The 16524-nt window shown below is 34.5% G+C and overlaps 1 protein-coding gene across 14 annotated transcripts in view; it reads left to right on the top strand.

The window, feature by feature from the left end:
* GPHN (gephyrin) overlaps positions 1 to 16524 on the top strand; it is a 752379-nt gene that overhangs the window by 390391 nt on the left and 345464 nt on the right. The gene's annotated exons all lie outside the window — the stretch shown is intronic.

The following is a 16524-nucleotide window of genomic DNA, read 5'->3' as shown; positions in this document are numbered from 1 at the left end:
TTTTTATATTATTTTTGTAATTTTGCTAGACAGAACAAGAGACTTGTGATTCTAAGAATGTGAAAATTTTGCTATAGAAGAATCATTATATTAAAAAAATGTTCCTTGACTTTTTTTCTTTGGACTGAACCTAGAAGTGATATAATATGAGGAAGATAGAACTGGTCCAGGAGGTAATCCTGCATTTGCTCATTGCTCTGTGGTATCAGCTGAATTTTAGGCATATTGCCAAAGGAGGTGATAGCAAAACTCTGATTCAGCGTGGCATCTGGTCTGATGCACTTTGTTACTATAATTCAAAATGTATCTGACTTCTCTTTTCTTGAAATAGCCTTGTCATTAGTCTCAAAGCATAATAGAATGACTACAAAAGAATATTTATACATTTTTATGATTTTAATGAGAAAGAGTTGTATATTCCATAATTCTAAAGTGAATTTAAATTCAGAATTTAATAAGCCAAAAAGCAGAATCAATATCTAGGCTTCATGCCACAAGAATCACCTTCAACCTTTGCTCAGGGAAAAAAATTAGGAAAAGAATGAAATGTAGGCAAGTAATCAGTGAGATGGGAAAACAATCTTTCTTTTCAAGGAAGCTTTACACTTCAGGTATCACTTCAGAGTCATATGCAAACTTATGTTATCACTTGTTACATTGATTTCTTTATCTCCTAAAATAAGTTTCTTGGCTAAATTTCAATGTTAATTATGTCAAATCAGTACTACTGTATCTACTATCTTATTAACAGCAAGATACGTTTGCTCTGCACTTATTAATAAGTACTGTCCTTCTTACTCTAGTATAGTAGAGTAGTTTTCAAACTTTAGCCTGCACCATAATTAGAGGGCTTGTTAAAATAGATTTCTGGGACCCACCCACAGAGTTCCTAATCAGTAAATCTGTAATGGGTCCTGAGAATTTGTATTTTTAACAAGGCCTTAGGTGATGTAGATGTTGCTAGCCCATGGACCATACTTCCAGACTTTGAGAAGCCACTCTTTTAGTGTATGAAAATCCTAAATTTTTAAAGCAAGTTATAAAATATTTTCTATGTAAAAATCATGGCACAGAAAATTTTTTGAGTCTTATTATAATTACACTTATAAAGAAAATGGTTTTGCTTTTAAAGCAATCAGAATAGAGTTGTATTGGGAAATTGTTCATTTCAACTGCTTAAAAAAGAAATCATCCGTACATAATTTATTTAGCTTCTGGGTCCTAAGGGGTCCTTTAGCCAGCTTTTACATTTCTTTTAAACTGTTCAGCTAACTAAGTGCAATTGGAGGTAAGCTATCTCCTGTAGAAGTGTGTTTGTGTTCTGTATTGTTTGTAAGAAAGTTACCTATGTATTTGAAGACATTGATTTGTGAAGTTTGGGAGTTTTGTTAAGTGTTTGAAGTAAATGACCTTGGATTTACATATCTCTATTTTTGTGTGATGGCTTGATATTTTCTTAATATTATTTATGTATCAGAAAAGTAGAAAAAAGTTACTGTAGAATTCATTAATAGCCAGACAATATTATTTTTAATCATGTGGAAATATTTTTGTATCACAAAGTTAAGTATTTTGTATTTTGTGGAGCTTCAAATTAATACCAAATGCTAGGTTGAAAATTCACACCTTTGAATTCTGGCTCTGCTGTATACTAACAAGTTGACCATAGACTAGGCATTAGACTTTTCTGTGACTTATTTCCTTTGAAATGAGGGAAACAAAAGTACCTATCTACTAGGGTGGCAGTGAGGATTCAGTGAGAACTATTCCTGGCATTTTAGTGAGTGCTATCTAAGAGTTAGCTTATAAGATTAAATCTTCTCTATTAGTTGCTGTCTAACCATGAAGAGGACAAATTGGTTAATATATTTTTGTATGTAACCACCAAATGAATAAAAACAATCTCATACAGATTTAAACTATACCCATGAAATTGTTACAATCTTGCTAAATTTTTTTTTTAATTTTGCTATAGTAAGCTTCATATTTTGTCTTTTCCATCTCCATATAAATCAGAGGTCTTAAATTTCTACCATTCTAATGCCTGTTTATTCCCTTCCCCTGTTTTTTGGTACTGTTAGTTGACAAGTTAGTAAGACAAAGAGTTCTTTCCATGACCTTGAATATTTTCTTATATCAGAAATTGAGAAGTCCCTTGTTCTTAAATGAAGTTTTACCTGAAAACCTTATATTCATATATGCCTAAAGCAACTACCTATATAATATTGTATTAGGGGTTTTTTAATGAGTTTAAAAAATATATAAATATGACTTCTCTAAAATCTGTTTTTGAAAACAGGTGACTTAACTGATTGTGAATATCTTGATCTTTGATAGTTTCCTTCACTTCATATTATACACAGACACACACACACACACACATATGGTATGATTATCTACAGCAAAAGTCTATAAAACTGTTCAGCCTTTGAAAAATAAACATAAAAGCAATATAGAGCCATCCAAAAATAATTGTACTAAATTCCCATTTCCTCACAGTCTTGAATAGTTGCAATTCTTATAATATCTGAAATAGAACCCTGGAATGTCAGCTAGGAATCCAGAAATATAATTTTGGGTCTGTAATAATATATTTATTTGTCTTTAAGTTTTTTGTCTTATATAATTATATCTAAAAGGAGAGGAAACTATTTCTAGACCACATTTACCTATATACAACTTAGGATTGCAAATATTTTAAAATAGAGTCAGAAGTTACTGATAGAAAACACAAATGTTAATGATAAAGGTAAAATAATATAAAGCATCTCTCAAAATACTAATATTTTACAGTCAATATTTATCAATAATTAGTTTGATCTACAAATACAAAGGACAGTTTTTTATGGGATGTATGTGTTATTAGACAAAAAAAAAGGGAGAAAATGATGAGTAGAATGAGAAATAAACAATTTAAAGTTATAGTCAATGGGTTTGAACCTTAGAGAAAATAAAAAGTTTAATAAACTTAGATTTCTTCTCACATTGAAATGAAAATGAAAAATGTAATAGCAAGTTTACAAAAGTATATCCTGTTTGTTTATATATTTTATAGAAATAAGGTAGGCAATCAGAATTTATTTTCCCCCAAAATTAGTTTCTGTTTTTAAGCCCTGTATCTTAGAATACAGTTCATCCAATACTTGCATGCCTGCTGCCTGCACCCTGCCTCTAAACATGAGATACATCAAAACTTACATGTAACAGCACCATAATCACACTCATCAACTTTTTAGTTTTATTGGAATGGGAAAAGCTTTTTTTTTTAAGAATAGATTAAATTTTTTCTGATCTGATAAAGGTTGGGTAATTTGTTGGCACTGGAGAAATGCTAGTAATTATGAAATTCTATGGAACATAAGAACTTAGTGCTGAACTCATCACTATATAGAGTATTATCTTTTTGTGCCCCATTATCACTTAAAAATTATGTATTTTCAAAATAGGTATTATCTAAAGAATATTCTTAAAAGTATAATTAAAGATATACAAATGAAGTGAAGTGAAAGCCCTTTACACATAAGTTCTAGAAGAGACTAAAAGATTAAGAGGCATTTTAAAAAAAGAACATCTATGTAAATAAAAAGAAATGTTTAATAATGTTGTAAATTAGAAGTTATCAAATTATTTAATATTTATAAGGTAAAAATAACTTACAGCACTTTTAGAGTATTAGGCTACATCAGAATAAAGGGTTGTATATTCAAATATTTTTATTACGAATTAAGTTAAATAAAAGCCTGGCATACATCTTCACTCTCATCCACTCACTCATTCATTGTACTTTTCATTTTTAATCCTTAATGTGTATCTGATGCCATGCTGGGTGCTGGAGTTAAAAAAATGAATGAGATATAGTTCCTATCCTCAAGAAACTCTTAATCTATCACAGAAGTCAGCAGACTACAGCCTGCAGGCCAAATCCAGCCTGTCAAATTTTTCTGTATGGCTTGTGAGTTTAGAGGGGATTTTTCATTTTTAAGTGGCTGAAGAAAATCAAAAGAAGAATAATACATTGTGAAACATGAAAATTATTTGTTATTTGCATTTCAGTATCCATAAATGAAGTTTTATTGGAACACAGCCATACCTAGATATGGCTAGGGCTATTATTAGCCTAAGGCTAATTGCCTAAGGCTACAACAGCAGAGTTAACTAGTTACAACCAAAACCAAATAGCTTACAAAACCTAAAATATTTATCATCTAACTCTTTGTTAAAAGTTTGCTGACCCCCTAGTCTGACAGTAAGTCATATTTTTATTGACTTTTTAAACTGATTTGTACCTTTTTTAACTTACTGGATCTTTTGTTCTATAATAAACCAAAATCATGTTGGTCTTCAATTCTTAACTTTAATTTTTTCTTTTTGTTTTGTTTTATTCTTATTGGACTGTAGTTGATAATACACCATTATATTGGATTCAGATTTACAACATAGTGACTCGATAATTATATACATTACTAAATGCTCGCCACAGTAATTGTAGTTACCCCCTGTTACCATACCAAGATATTGTAATATTATTGGATGTAGTCTGTATGTTGTACTTCCATTCTTACGACTAATTTAAAATTTGAATTTTGTACCTCTATCCCCTTCACCTCTTTTACCCATCCCACCACTCCCCTCCCTATGGTAGTCAATAGTCTGTTGTCAGTATTTATGGGTCTGTTTCTTTTTTTGTTTGTTTTTATTTTTTAGATTCCATATATAAGTGAAATCATATGGTATTTGTCTTTCCTTATCTGACATATTTCACTTTAAGCAAGGAAACAGTTTTCTGCCATAATGACATATATTGCTTCAGTGTCTCAATAGACAATATAGCATAACAAAAATAAAAGATCCCTTATGCTAAAGAATATGTAAAAATTTGAACTTTCAAAATTGATCAAATTAATGGATTTGTTATACCTTAAATAAAACCTCATTCTTAAAAACCTTTTCAAACTGTTGTTCTTAGTAATACCTCCTAACAAAAGTACCCTGATATAATCAGTCATTATGAAATAATCAAAACAGAGGATTAATGAAAATTTCAGTTAACTGTAAATGTGATTAATTTATTAAGGGACATTAATTTAAAAGGGTTCTTATCGTTCATTTCAGAAGTGAAAAGGCATCTGAGAATATGACCAATGCTAAAAGGATTACAATAATCAAAAATCTGATCCAAAGGATGAATTTCTAGGAAAAGATTATGAATTCCTGAAGGCATATTCTGTTTATAGTCTATAATATTTACACTTCTTTAAAATGCATTGCTAAGCCTTTCTACAAATATTTTTCACCTAGGTTATTAAGAATTTTTTCAAGAAAATATCAAAGAAAAAAATTAATAAATTTTTTGAAATTTATATCTTTCATCATTTTAGGTGTGTTAACTATTAGTCAGGTACCGTTTTATGTAGTCATTAACTATTTTTCTATGCTTCAAAAATGAGAGTACTGTGTAAGTAAAAGGAAGGAGACATAATTGACCTGAGTTACTACTGACTACACTAAAATGATTCCCAATTTGTGACTCATGAAAATTAGTGAGAATTGACATTTAAGAGCTTCATAAAGTTAACAATGGACATTTTAACAATCAGAAAAACTGCTGTTATAGGAAAATCATAGCAAAACATCATGTTTAATAATTTGTTTTTTTTTTTTTTAATATTTTTTATTGAAGGGTAGTTGATGCACAGTATTACATTACATTAGATTCAAGTGTACAACACAGTGATAAAACATTTATATACATAATTCTAGGTTCAAGCTATCACCCTACCAAGCTGTTACAATATCTTGACTATATTCCTTATGCTATACATTACTTCCCGGTTGCTTATTTATTTTACCATTGGAAGTCTGTCCTGTTTTTTTTTTTTGTTTTTTGTTTTTGTTTTTTTTGTGAGGGCATCTCTCATATTTATTGATCAAATGGTTGTTAACGACAATAAAATTCTGTATAGGGGAGTCAATGCTCAATGCAAAATCATTAATCCACCCCAAGCCTAATTTTCGTCAGTCTCCAATCTTCTGAGGCATAACAAACAAGTTCTTACATGGAGAACAAATTCTTACATAATGAATAAGTTACATAGTGAGCAGTACAAGGGCAGTCATCACAGAAACTTTCGGTTTTGCTCATGCATTATGAACTATAAACAGTCAGTTCAAATATGAATACTCATTTGGTTTTTATACTTGATTTATATGTGGATACCACATTTCTCTCTTTATTATTATTATTTTTAATAAAATGCTGAAGTGGTAGGTAGATACAAGATAAAGGTAGAAAACATAGTTTAGTGTTGTAAGAGAGCAAATGTAGATGATCAGGTGTGTGCCTGTAGACTATGTGTTAATCCAAGCTAGACAAGGGCAATAAAACATCCACGTATGCAGAAGATTTCTCTCAGAACAGGGGGGGTGAGGTTCTAAGCCTCACCTCTGTTGATCCCCAATTTCTCACCTGATGGCCCCCCTGCGACTGTGCCTGTCTTAGGTTGTTCCTCCCTTGAGGAATCTTACCCGTCTCTGGCTAACCAGTCATCTTCCGGGGCCATACAGGGAAATGTGAAGTTGGTAAGTGAGAGGGAAGCCTTATTGTTTAAAAAGGTTAGCTTTTTACTTCTTTGCATATTTATGCCCTGTAGCTTCTATGCCCAGCATTTGTCTTGAGGTATCTTTACCACTTGGAAGAATTATGATACTCGGTAAATTTGATATGAGGCACGAATTCTATTTAAGGGTTGTATTTAGGAAGGAAGAAGAAAAGCTATAGAAGTAGCAGGCGGAAGAAAACATGGGAAGATTGATTATTTCTTTGACATATCTTCTTGTAGAGTAACTTCAGCATGTATAGGTTTTAAGCTACTACTTAAATTGCGCACACACATTAATATAATAGGAGTATAGTTACATAACCAAAGCATATCTGTAATTACCAGCCATCTCCAGTGTAACCAAGAAAACCAGTTAGGCACCTTAGGCATTTGTGAAAACTTATCTATGATATGGTGGATATTGTCCAACTGAACTTGAACAGTCTGAGAGAAATCAGACAAATTAAAACAACCCATTCCTGGGGACTGTTCACATGCCATATGTTCTTTTAACAGTAAATAGTCTGTAGTTGTAAGACTTTGGAGCGCTACAATTTGCACTTCTCCAAATTCTTGGTTGAGTTCCAACAGTATAGATCCAGTCAAATTTGTTGTTTTACTGAATGCACAGGCCAGCTTAGATATCTCCTTCCTCATTCCCATGGCAAGTCCAGGAACTGGTGGGATGAGTGCATCTACAGCTGTAGCAGTGCGTGGATCTTTGTTGGGGTTCTTTGATGATCATCTTCTGGCATGAGTCTTCCAGAGAGTGCTGATGTTGGAAGTTCTCTTTCATATCATATCTTAGTTCATTTTTGGGGTAGCCCAATTAGGCTTTGATCATCTGTATAAACACAAACAGACCCTTTGCCTACACTTTTATATGCCCTTTATACCCTTGTGTAGAACTCATTGGAGGTTACCACACAGGAACTGCCCTTTTTTTTTTGTATTGTTTTGTTTTGCTTTGTTTTTGGTATCACTAATCTACACTTACATGATGAATATTATGTTTACTAGGCTCTCCCCTATACCATGTCTCCCCTATAAACCCCTTTACAGTCACTGTCCATCAGCATAGCAAAATGCTGTAGAATCCCTACTTGCCTTCTCTGTGTTGTGCAGCCCTCCCTTTTCTCCTACTCCCCATGCATGTTAATCTTAATACCCCCCTACTTCTCCCCCCCCTAATCCCTCCCTACCGACCCATCCTCCCCAGTCCCTTTCCCTTTGGTACCTGTTAGTCCATTCTTGAGTTCTGTGATTCTGGTGCTGTTTTGTTCCTTCAGTTTTTCCTTTGTTCTTATATTCCACAGATAAGTGAAATCATTTGGTATTTCTCTTTCTCCGCTTGGCTTGTTTCACTGAGCATGATACCCTCTAGCTCCATCCATGTTGCTGCAAATGATTGGATTTGCCCTTTTCTTATGGCTGAGTAGTATTCCATTGTGTATATGTACCACATCTTCTTTATCCATTCATCTATCGATGGACATTTAGGTTGCTTCCAATTCTTGGCTATTGTAAATAGTGCTGCGATAAACATAGGGGTGCATCTGTCTTTCTCAAACTTGATTGCTGCGTTCTTAGGGTAAATTCCTAGGAGTGGAATTCCTGGGTCAAATGGTAAGTCTGTTTTGAGCATTTTGATGTACCTCCATACTGCTTTCCACAACGGTTGAACTAACTTACATTCCCACCAGCAGTGTAGGAGGGTTCCCCTTTCTCCACAGCCTCGCCCACATTTGTTGTTGTTTGTCTTTTGGATGGCAGCCATCCTTACTGGTGTGAGGTGATACCTCATTGTAGTTTTAATTTGCATTTCTCTGATAATTAGAGATGTGGAGCATCTTTTCATGTGTCTGTTGGCCATCGGTATTTCTTTTTTGGAGAACTGTCTGTTCAGTTCCTCTGCCCATTTTTTAATTGGGTTATTTGTTTTTTGTTTGTTGAGGCGTGTGAGCTCTTTATATATTCTGGACGTCAAGCCTTTATCGGATGTGTCATTTTCAAATATATTCTCCCATACTGTAGGGATCCTTTTTGTTCTATTGATGGTGTCTTTTGCTGTACAGAAGCTTTTCAGCTTAATATAGTCCCACTTACTCATTTTTGCTGTTGTTTTCCTTGCCCGGGGAGATATGTTCAAGAAGAGGTCACTCATGTTTATGTCTAAGAGGTTTGTGCCTATGTTTTCTTCCAAGAGTTTAATGGTTTCATGGCTTACATTCAGGTCTTTGATCCATTTTGAGTTTACTTTTGTATATGGGGTTAGACAATGGTCCAGTTTCATTCTCCTACATGTAGCTGTCCAGTTTTGCCAGCACCACCTGTTGAAGAGACTGTCATTTCGCCATTGTATGTCCATGGCTCCTTTATCAAATATTAATTGACCATATATGTCTGGGTTAATGTCTGGATTCTCTAGTCTGTTCCATTGGTCTGTGGCTCTGCTCTTGTGCCAGTACCAAATTGTCTTGATTACTATGGCTTTATAGTAGAGCTTGAAGTTGGGGAGTGAGATCCCCCCTACTTTATTCTTCTTTCTCAGGATTGCTTTGGCTATTCGGGGTCTTTGGTGCTTCCATATGAATTTTTGAATTATTTGTTCCAGTTCATTGAAGAATGTTGCTGGTAGTTTCATAGGGATTGCATCAAATCTGTATATTGCTTTGGGCAGGATGGCCATTTTGACGATATTAATTCTTCCTAACCACGAGCATGGGATGAGTTTCCATCTGTTAGTGTCCCCTTTAATTTCTCTTAAGAGTGACTTGTAGTTTTCAGAGTATAAGTCTTTCACTTCTTTGGTTAGGTTTATTCCTAGGTATTTTATTTTTTTTGATGCAATTGTAAATGGAGTTGTTTTCCTGATTTCTCTTTCTGTTGGTTCATTGTTAGTATATAGGAAAGCCACAGATTTCTGTGTGTTGATTTTGTATCCTGCAACTTTGCTGTATTCCGATATCAGTTCTAGTAGTTTTGGGCTGGAGTCTTTAGGGTTTTTTATGTACAGTATCATGTCATCTGCAAATAGTGACAGTTTCACTTCTTCTTTACCAATCTGGATTCCTTGTATTTCTTTATTTTGTCTGATTGCCGTGGCTAGGACCTCCAGTACTATGTTAAATAACAGTGGAGAGAGTGGGCATCCCTGTCTAGTTCCCGATCTCAGAGGAAATGCTTTCAGCTTCTCACTGTTCAATATAATGTTGGCTGTGGGTTTATCATAGATGGCCTTTATTATGTTGAGGTACTTGCCCTCTATTCCCATTTTGCTGAGAGTTTTTAACATGAATGGATGTTGAACTTTGTCAAATGCTTTTTCAGCATCTATGGAGATGATCATGTGGTTTTTGTCTTTCTTTTTGTTGATGTGGTGGATGATGTTGATGGACTTTCGAATGTTGTACCATCCTTGCATCCCTGGGATGAATCCCACTTGGTCATGGTGTATGATCCTTTTGATGTATTTTTGAATTCGGTTTGCTAATATTTTGTTGAGTATTTTTGCATCTACGTTCATCAGGGATATTGGTCTGTAGTTTTCTTTTTTGGTGGGGTCTTTGCCTGGTTTTGGTATTAGGGTGATGTTAGCTTCATGGAATGAGTTTGGGAGTATCCCCTTCTCCTCTATTTTTTGGAAAACTTTAAGGAGAATGGGTATTATGTCTTCCCTGTATATCTGATAAAATTCCGAGGTAAATCCATCTGGCCCGGGGGTTTTGTTCTTTGGTAGTTTTTTGATTACCGCTTCAATTTCGTTGCTGGTAATTGGTCTGTTTAGATTTTCTGTTTCTTCGTGGGTCACTCTTGGAAGGTTGTATTTTTCTAGGAAGTTGTCCATTTCTCCTAGGTTTCCCAGCTTGTTAGCATATAGGTTTTCATAGTATTCTCCAATAATTCTTTGCATTTCCGTGGGGTCCGTCGTGATTTTTCCTTTCTCGTTTCTGATACTGTTGATTTGTGTTGACTCTCTTTTCTTCTTAATAAGTCTGGCTAGAGGCTTATCTATTTTGTTTATTTTCTCGAAGAACCAGCTCTTGGTTTCATTGATTTTTGCTATTGTTTTATTCTTCTCAATTTTATTTATTTCTTCTCTGATCTTTATTATGTCCCTCCTTCTGCTGACCTTAGGCCTCATCTGTTCTTCTTTTTCTAATTTCGATAATTGTGACATTAGACCATTCATTTGGGATTGCTCTTCCTTTTTTAAATATGCTTGGAGTGCTATATACTTTCCTCTTAAGACTGCTTTTGCTGTGTCCCACAGAAGTTGGGGCTTAGTGTTGTTGTTGTCATTTGTTTCCATATATTGCTGGATCTCCATTTTGATTTGGTCATTGATCCATTGATTATTTAGGAGCGTGCTGTTAAGCCTCCATGTGTTTGTGAGCCTCTTTGCTTTCTTTGTACAGTTTATTTCTAGTTTTATGCCTTTGTGGTCTGAAAAGTTGGTTGGTAGGATTTCAATCTTTTGGAATTTTCTGAGGCTCTTTTTGTGGCCTAGTATGTGGTCTATTCTGGAGAATGTTCCATGTGCACTTGAGAAGAATGTATATCCCGCTGCTTTTGGATGTTGAGTTCTATAGATGTCTATTAGGTCCATCTGCTCTACTGTGCTGTTCAGTGCCTCTGTGTCCTTACTTATTTTCTGCCCAGTGGATCTATCCTTTGGGGTGAGTGGTGTGTTGAAGTCTCCTAGAATGAATGCATTGCAGTCTATATCCCCCTTTAGTTCTGTTAGTATTTGTTTCACATATGCTGGTGCTCCTGTGTTGGGTGCATATATATTTAGAATGGTTATATCCTCTTGTTTGACTGAGCCCTTTATCATTATGTAGTGTCCTTCTTTACCTCTTGTTACTTTCTTTGTTTTGAAGTATATTTTGTCTGATATTAGTACTGCAACCCCTGCTTTCTTCTCGCTGTTTTTTGCCTGAAATATGTTTTTCCATCCCTTGACTTTTAGTCTGTACATGTCTTTGGGTTTGAGGTGAGTTTCTTGTAAGCAGCATGTAGATGGGTCTTGCTTTTTTATCCATTCTATTACTCTGTGTCTCTTGATTGGTGCATTCAGTCCATTAACATTTAGGGTGACTATTGAAAGTTATGTACTTATTGCCATTGCAGGCTTTAAATTCGTGGTTACCAAAGGTTCAAGGTTAGCCTCTTTAGTATCTTACTGCCTAACTTAGCTCGCTTATTGAGCTGTTATATACACTGTCTGGAGATTCTTTTCTTCTCTCCCTTCTTATTCCTCCTCCTCGATTCTTCATATGTTGGGTGTTTTGTGCTGTGCTCTTTCTAGGAGTGCTCCCATCTAGAGCAGTCCCTGTAAGATGTTCTGTAGAGGTGGTTTGTGGGAAGCAAATTCCCTCAGCTTTTGTTTGTCTGGGAATTGTTTAATCCCACCGTCATATTTGAATGATAGTCGTGCTGGATACAGTATCCTTGGTTCAAGGCCCTTCTGTTTCATTGTATTAAATATATCATGCCATTCTCTTCTGGCCTGTAGGGTTTCTGTTGAGAAGTCTGATGTTAGCCTGATGGGTTTCCCTTTATAGGTGACCTTTTTCTCTCTAGCTGCCTTTAACACTCTTTCCTTGTCCTTGATCTTTGCCATTTTAATTATTATGTGTCTTGGTGTTGTCCTTCTTGGGTCCTTTCTGTTGGGTGTTCTGTGTATTTCCGTGGTCTGTTCGATTATTTCCTCCCCCAGTGTGGGGAAGTTTTCAGCAATTATTTCTTCTAAGATACTTTCCATCTCTTTTCCTCTCTCTTCTTCTTCTGGGACCCCTATAATACGGTTATTGTTCCTTTTGGATTGGTCACACAGTTCTCTTAATATTGTTTCATTCCTGGAGATCCTTTTGTCTCTCTCTATGTCAGCTTCTATGCGTTCCTGTTCTCTGATTTCAATTCCATCAATGGCCTCTTGCATTCTATCCATTCTGCTTATAAACCCTTCCAGAGTTTGTTTCATTTCTGCGATCTCCTTTCTGGCATCTGTGATCTTCTTCCGGACTTCATCCCATTTCTCTTGCGTATTTCTCTGCATCTCTGTCAGCATGTTTATGATTCTTATTTTGAATTCTTTTTCAGGAAGACTGGTTAGGTCTGTCTCCTTCTCTGGTGTTGTCTCTGTGATCTTTGTCTGCCTGTAGCTTTGCCTTTTCATGGTGATAGGAATAGTCTGCAGAACTGGGACGAGTGACGGCTGGAAGGACTTCCTTTCTTGTTGGTTTGTGGCCCTCCTCCCCTTCGCGAGGCGCTGGGTGCTCTCAGGTGCGGTTGTGGTCTGGATATTGTCCTGTGTCCTCTGGTCTTTATTCTAGGAAGGATTGTCTTTGTTATATTTACATAGATATATGTTGTTTTGGGAGGAGATTTCCGCTGCTCTACTCACGCCGCCATCTTCCGCCCCTCCCCCTAATAATTTGTTTTTGAAAGAAAATTTGAGCACTAAAAATTTATAGTTATTTTCTAGTCCATATAATATTCTCCAGAAAAAATTACTTCTGGAAAAATTTCATATACTGATACTATAGAACCCTATAAATACTTAGCTTATAGTTTTAGGCTTGTTTTGACTAACTTAAAATACCTGTTGTACATGGTAAAGCTAAAAATAACCATATTGAACTGAGATTTTGAGTATCTTAAAATTGTTCTGTATATATAGGATAACTCAACATAAAATTGATAACAGAGCAGAATAGTAGAAACCCTTGAAATATTTAAAACAAGACTGAATAAAGTACAGCAGTCAGATAAGGTTATATTTTATGCCATTTTAAGGACCTCTTCCTTTACTTTCTACAAATAGTCCTGGACATGGGAAACATAGTAACATGTCTTATCTTTGTCTAAACATGTAGGGCTGCAGTATGATACAGGAGAAACACTTACACTATAGAGTCAGACAGACCTGAATTTGATTCCCAGCTTTGCTACTACCTTATTGTGAAATTAAGGCAAATTAACCTGCTTAAACTTCAGTTTTCTATCTGCTAAATTAGCTAGTGCCTACTTCCCCAGGTGGTGGTTCTAATAATCGAGATAATAAAAGTAGCCAACAATAATAATTAGCACATATACAACACTTACCATGTGTCAGGAGCTGTTTTAAGGATATGTTAATTTGTTTAACCTTCAAAACAACCGTATGAGACAAGTACTATCATTACATCTATTTTAAAGATGGAGAAACTGAGACACAGATCAATTAATTGACTTGCCCAAGGTTATCCAAGCTAATAAAGTGAGAATAATTCATGTAAAGGGATCTAATATATTGGTTCGTACCTTTGTAGATACTCAGTAAATGTTTGTTTTTTTCTTTGGTTTTATCTTCCTCATTTAATTATTAACACAAATTAGATATAACAGCCCCCAAAATTTCTGTTACTAACCATTGTACCTCTGGTATATATTGTTAGCTACTAACATAGCTGGTGGATATGTCTAAAAAATAAAGATGTAAGTCAGCATTTCTCCACTACTACTTTAGGGCTTGGATGAAAAAATGATAATAAGAATTTCTATAGTCTGTTGAATATGGGGAATGTGGATTAGGAGCACAGTTTTATTAAGTACCTCCTGATATCCTGCCTGAACTTACTATTTATTTTGTTGTAGGTCATTAATTCCTCTGTATTTAAAAATTTTTTGGAGTATGACTCAGAACAGCTCAGATATAGTCAAGGTAACTTTTAGTAATAGTCCACTTTATTTCTAGAATTTTGTAAATTATTTTGCATTATCTATTGAAAGCAGTGTATGTCTCAGAGAATAGGCACACTTATGACCTACCATTTGCTAAAAACAACAATTAACAAATATTTATTGAGTACCTTGAGCTTTATTTTATGCACCTAAAATAGTCACCTAACAAATCAAGACAGTATAAATCTAGTATCAGAAATATTCAGCCAGTTCAGACCAAAAGATTCCTTTAAAGGGAAAGATTAAGAAGGAGCTGAGTAATCACTGAAATTTTTATACATGTAGAATTTAAGCTAAAAATGGAGAGACGTAGGATTCAGATTAGAACAGAATAGGACATAAATGGGAGTTAGAAAGAAGGAAAAATGTAGGCTACAGCGAAAAGATAAAATTGTTAAAATCTTCCTGGATAGAGCAGAGGATTCACTTTATATAGAAATATGTATAAGCTAGGCCTGTGTTATTTTACTCTCTCTCAGAACAGCTAGAATAGTACCATCTACAGAGATGAAACAGCAACTGTTATTATTCAGAGATTGCTTAGAAGCCAGAATTCAGTCTACTATCAACCAGTACACACAGTAAACTCATGCCATCAGGCTCTCTAAATATAGACCCTTTTGAGAATTGGCACTTATTCAAAAGCACATCAACACATTCCCCAGTAGGATCAATGTCATCTTCTTAAAAAAATTCTCAAGCCCTGTTTTTGTTTTGTTTTATTTTTAAGTCTTGATTTCATCTGCAAAACTAGTGGCTATCTACACCATTATTTGTCTACAAAATTTAAACTGCTGTGAAGCACCAAATTCCAATTTGTTGATCTGTTGTGTGAAATTATTTTCAGTCAATACTTAACTTATAATCAAGACAATCAAGGAATGTTTTCTTATCATAGAATTTGTCAGTGCTGTCTTAAGTTAGCTTAGCATTTTATGTAAAACTACAAACTATATAATAATAAAGAAATCACAGTGTCTCAGACTTTGAGGAGAATTCAAAGGCCATTCTGTTTCTTCTCCAAAGAAGAAATACAAATGGCCTTAAGTATATTTCTTAATTGCATGCTCTTACTCTGTGTCAGAATACTTGCTCAGCTTTCGGTCGGGTTCCCGTGTGAAGAAGAGAGATCATATCAATAAACATTACAAATAAATATAAATATACTAATTATGGTAAATTCTATGTCTAATTAGAGCCCTTACTAAAAAGGTAGTTTACTTGTATAATCTTATATGAGGCAACATCACATTCCATTAATTGTTCAGAGTATAGACTGCTTGGGTTTGAATCCTAGATCCACTTCTTATTAGTGTGTGCTCTTACACTTACTTAACATCCTATACCTCAGTTATCTTATGTGTGAAAGAGAGAAAGCAAGAGTACTTAACTCACAGGGTAGTTATATTATGTGAGTTAATCTAAGTAATACATTACTAAAATACTAAAAACAATATTTTCTGTTTAAATATTTGCTGTTACTACCTACAATATAAAGAGCTTTAGCTTAAAAAATAAGTAGATAATGGCTGAATAAATACTGAAAGAACTTAGAGGGAAAAAAACAAGGACAGGACCTAAAGTATGCAATAGTATAGTTGTGGGAAAGGAAAAAGAAATGGAGATAGCATGTTAAATATTTTTACCTTGAAATTAATGAGTGATACAATCTTGAAATCACTTTTCAGTTCATCCTTACAAGCCTACTGTCATAAAATGAACAGAGGTTGGCACACCAGAATACTTTAGTTTTGCAAAATATATGCTATGACATTGACAACATAGTATCATTAACTATTTTACAAATACAAAATGCTAAAAGCATATTTATCTATATATAGCTTCGGGAATGGAGATTTCAGGCTATTCTTTTCTTCATTATTGTCCAAAATCAAGAATATAAATTAATCTAATATTAGTTCTCCATCTATAAAGTGAACTTAAGGTAATAAAAGAGAGACCAAAGGCCTAAGGCAACAATGCAGAAGAAGCAGTTGATCGTATTGCAAAGACCAATTGATAAAAGAGGACATAAAGTATACTCCTCTGTGGAGACTGAAGATAACATTATAGCAATGTATGTCATTGGGATAACTTAAGTGTTTTCCCACCTCACCTTCTTCACCCCTTTCTATAAGTTTGATTGCAGCATGTGATATAATATCCTTGTATGTAGTAATCCTCAGGGTGAAACTTT

The sequence above is a fragment of the Manis pentadactyla genome, chromosome 11, assembly GCF_030020395.1.
Source record: "Manis pentadactyla isolate mManPen7 chromosome 11, mManPen7.hap1, whole genome shotgun sequence".
NCBI lineage: Eukaryota > Metazoa > Chordata > Mammalia > Pholidota > Manidae > Manis > Manis pentadactyla.
The sequence above is the reverse complement of the archived record's forward strand: the minus strand, read 5'-3'. Positions and strand labels throughout refer to the sequence as shown.